Source organism: Nomascus leucogenys, unplaced genomic scaffold, assembly GCF_006542625.1.
Source record: "Nomascus leucogenys isolate Asia unplaced genomic scaffold, Asia_NLE_v1 001848F_22458_qpd_obj, whole genome shotgun sequence".
Taxonomy (NCBI): Eukaryota; Metazoa; Chordata; class Mammalia; order Primates; family Hylobatidae; genus Nomascus; species Nomascus leucogenys.
The window spans coordinates 3,945-8,477 of NW_022097215.1; the positions used below are offsets into that span (position 1 = coordinate 3,945).

Below are 4,533 nucleotides of genomic sequence, written 5' to 3' on the forward strand. Positions count from 1 at the left end.
CACACACTCTCCCCCACACACACACTCTCCCCACACACACACACTCTCCCACACACACACACTCTCCCCACACACACACACTCTCCCCACACACACACACACTCTCCCCCCCACACACACTCTCCCCACACACTCTCCCCACACACACACTCTCCCCACACACACTCTCCCCACACACACACACTCTCCCCCACACACACTCTCCCCCCACACACACTCTCCCCCCACACACACACTCTCCCCACACACACACACTCTCCCCACACACACACTCTCCCCACACACACACTCTCCCCACACACTCCCCACACACACACTCTCCCACACACACTCTCCCCCACACACACACACTCTCCCCACACACACACACTCTCCCCACACACACACACTCTCCCCACACACACACTCTCCCCACACACACACTCTCCCCACACACACTCTCCCCACACACACACACTCTCCCACACACTCTCCCCACACACACACTCTCCCCCACACACACTCTCCCCCCACACACACTCTCCCACACACACACACTCTCCCCACACACACACACTCTCCCCCCCCACACACACTCTCCCCACACACACACATCTCCCCCCACACACACTCTCCCCACACACACACACACTCTCCCCACACACCACACACACTCTCCCCCACACACACACTCTCCCCACACACACACTCCCCACACACACACACTCTCCCCACACACACACACTCTCCCCCCACACACACATCTCCCCACACACACTCTCCCCACACACACACACTCTCCCACACACACTCTCCCCACACACACACACACACTCCCCCCCACACACTCTCCCCACACACACACACTCTCCCCACACACACACACTCTCCCCCCCACACACACTGTCCCACACACACACACACACACTCTCCAGCCACGCTTGCCTGCGCTGGATCCCGGGACTTCACCCGTTCACCTATGGCAGGAAGTGGCCCCGTCTTGGGTAGTGGCTATCTGGGGCTGGTGTTGTGTGGGCCGTAAAAAGAATTTACCAAAACAGGGTACGTAAAGAAAGGCAGATTTATTAGAGAAAGTAGGAAAAGTGCATAGCACGGAAGCAACCGGCAGGTCAGCAAGAGAGGAGCCGCTGCAAAGAGATGAGGGCTTGCTGGGAATGTTATAGGACGGTGCCTGTGCTGTGTGCCAGAGAGGGCCACGGGCAGTGCTGATAACGCCAAGGTTGCACTCAGCTAACATCCATTCTCCTATCAGCCAAGGGTCTGGTGATAGCCGGGCGCAGGAAGACTGTAAGTTATTTCTGCAGGAGGGCTGTGTGTCCTGGACAATGAAGAAGGGCAGACTTAAAGCTTCTTTGCTTCTTCTTTTTGCCTTCCCTCAGTCCTGCCAGCCCAACTCCTTTTCCCTCATTAAGATTCCACACCCCCCACCCCCACATGTCAGGGCACAGCCGGGCTGACCAGCTCCACCTGCTCTGCTGGGCCCTCACTGAGCCTCAGTCTTCTCACGTGTGACACAGCCAAGGTGAACATGGTGGACATGCGTCAGGCGGACGCCTGGGCCTAGAGGAGGAAGGAGCAGGGCCGGCGTGGGGGTGCAGGCTGGGCCCGGCTCCTGGGGCGATGCTTGCTGTGGGCAGGGAGTGCCAGGGCTGAGCTGTGGCCCCCTAGGCTCTCAGTGCACAGCCCCCCAGTAGGCCTGTGGGACTTGCAGGCTCTCAGCAAGTCTCCTGTCAGAAGCCAGTGGCTGCAGGTTTGACACCCCGTCTTCCCATGGAGTTAGCGAGCACCCATTCTGCACCTGCTGTGTACGCAGCAGGATCTGGGAGGCAGTGCCGGCCCTCAGGGAGGACGGAAGGGTGGATGGATGCGTGGTGGCCGCTCCCGGCTGCAGGGAGCATACAGCACAGGCGGATTGGATACCAGGTGAATAGCCTGTCCTGTGCTGCGCTGGGGCGCAAGGGAATGAGCCGCGTCAGCCCCGACCCAAGTGGAGCTGACCAGGGCTGCGTCCATGAAATGATGGAGGGCCAGGTGTGGTCAGAATTCTCCAGGGAACAGCGACCCTCCAAGAGGGCGGCTCAGGGAAGCTTCATAGAGGAAGCAGCTCTTGGGAGAGGACTTGGGGTTGGGGGAGGGCCAGGAAGGGGAGCTGCGTCCTTCCAAGACAAGGGGGCTGGAGGGCTCGCTGGGGCAGAGGTGGGGGCGCTCCATGAGCTGCACAGCACCGAGTCTGCGCCTGGGTGGTCTCAGGTCCCAGGGCCTCCCTGTGGCAGGGCAGGCAACGAGGCGGGCGGCCCATCCGGGGATCACTGCCTGAGCAACCCGGAGGATTTGGTCTCCAGCCAGCAGCAGGGAGGAAGTTAACATAAATCCATTCCAATGCAAATGTCAAACCAACCGTGCGCAGGAAAACTCAGCAGCTCTGAATGTCAAGGAGGGAGTCCGGGCTCTAGCTGGCGGCAGGGCTTGGCTGAGCTGTTTCCTCCAGCTCCTGGGCTGTGGGAGGAGGCTGCTGGCGCAGGGCCACTGCCTGGCACAGAGGGGCTGCCGGGACCTTTGAGAACTGAGGCACACGAGGGAGACGATCTGGGGACTCATTGCTGGAGGGAAGGAGCCCCAGCTAACACAGCCCAGTCCAGGGACTCCTGTCTGCATAGCCTCTGAGACACGCGGGAGCCGGTGCGCCCAGAGGGCCTCCCCTTGAGACCAGGGCTGCTGATGACAGAGCCAGGATGCAGAGCAGAAGGCAGATCCTGCAGCGGCAGGGTGGCATCTGAGCCAGGGCTGAGGAAGCAGCACCGGAATTCGCCGTCAGGCCGGGAAAAGGTGGAGGCGCTGGTGGGCCTCAGTCCCCCGGACACCACCTGGCTGCATTACGAGAGATCTCCTGTTTGGACAGGGGAGGGTCTGGGGCCACCGCCTGGGTGTGATACCCGGGGTCCTGAGTCCAGGCGGGGCTCCACCCTGAGGGGTGCGTGGGTGACGGCCTCCCAAGACATGACCACGCTGGGTGTGAAGACAAGGCCACGTGAGGCCGGAGGACAGTGCAGGCCAAACCGACGCCAAGCGACCACCCCTCGTGAGGCTGCAAGGACCAACCCGGCACGCCGAGAGGCACAAGGTGACATCTGAGGCAGGGAGCACATCCAGGGCCACGCAGGACGGCATTGCGGAGAGACCGGGCGCCGTGTGCTCTCCACCCTCGGAGCCACCCCCAGACCCTGCTCGCCCTTCAGTCCCCCTCCAGCAGGTGCGGCCTCACCTCTCTCCCTGCTCCCACTGCATGCAGCAGGTGCTCCATAGGTGCTCCTGCTCATGTGAGAGGCTGGTGCAGCTCCCTCTCTCTGCTGGCTGACGGCAGGCCCAGGGGTCCCCGCCCAGGGTCAGGGTCACTCCAGGCAGGAGGCGACACTCGGCACAGTCCTTGTCTCCTGAGATGAACTCTTGAGACGAAGCGTTTTGCTTTTAAACTGAAAAAGAAATGAAGTGTTTTGCATTTTATTAAAGCAGACACGGCTACAGCCGGGTAGAACTCCTAAGGACTCAGCCAAGCTCGAGTGCTGGGACTTTCTGGTGGTCACCGTCAGCGAATCCCCAAGCCTGGGGACATGGGCCCGGCTGAAGGGAAGGAGAGAGTGGGGGGCGGATGGAAACAGAACCAACACCCGAAGGACGCAGGTCCAGGCAGGGGACAGGGGGTCGGTGTAGGGGGCACTGGTTCAGAACAGCTCGGGGGCTCCAGGGAGGAGGCAGGGCTGGAGGTGGACTGGGAGGGGCCAGGAAGTTCAGGAAGGTTCTAGAAGAGAGTAGAGAGGAGGGAAGGCGGGTATGGGGATGGCACAGAGGGCCACCCTCAGAGGGTGCCAATGCTGCTGGGGAGCTGGGATTTTCCCCGTGGGCCATGCAGACTTCAGGGCAAGGAGCACCACAGGTGGGGGTCTGCGGGCAGCAGCCATGAGGGAGGAGGCGGCAGGGGCTGCAGGGGGAGGTGCGGGCCCAGTGGAGGGGAGGAGGTGCAGGCGGAGGTGCGGGCCCAGTGGAGGGGAGGGCTGCAGGGGAGGTGCGGGCCTGGCCAGGTGGAGGCGAGGGGCTGCAGGCGGAGGTGCGGGCCGGCCGGGTGGAGGGGCTACAGGAGGTCCCGGACAGACAAGCTTACAGGAGCAAGTGCGGAAGCCCAGCTCTGTACACACAGAAGCTTCCAGTTAGAATCCTTAAGCCGACAGCTTGTGGGTTGGTCTGAGAAGATCCAAGTGCTTACACCTGGTGTGTGTCTTAGGGGCTCCTCCTCAGCGAACTCCTGTTCTGCCTTTGAGAGCTCCTGCGTCTCAGTGGCGTGGACATCTGAGGTTGGCGGTTGGGGCAGGTGAGTGCTGGAAGGTGAGAGGTGCCTGTTGTCTGCCCTCAGGGACCCCTAGTGACCTGGTGGTTCTGAGTCCTGCCAGGAGTGGGGACCACGGGCGGCCAGACTCCGGGTTCTGCCCACAGACTGGCTATTTCCCTGGGCCCCCTTGTTCTACTTTTTGGGCCTCAGTT

At 61.8% G+C, this 4,533-nt stretch overlaps 1 long non-coding RNA gene across 2 annotated transcripts; it reads right to left on the reverse strand.

Moving 5' to 3' along the window:
- Window positions 1-1,042: 1,042 nt before the first annotated feature.
- Window positions 1,043-3,448, reverse strand: LOC115834202. 2 transcript variants are annotated; one of them, XR_004029225.1, is made up of 4 exons: window positions 3,263-3,448; window positions 2,399-2,887; window positions 1,468-1,560; window positions 1,043-1,318 (listed from the first exon to the last, which is right to left on the reverse strand). It is a non-coding gene; the product is annotated as an uncharacterized LOC115834202 (long non-coding RNA). The 2 variants fall into 2 exon arrangements; XR_004029224.1 differs by having other exon boundaries at window positions 1,043-1,560.
- Window positions 3,449-4,533: the final 1,085 nt, after the last annotated feature.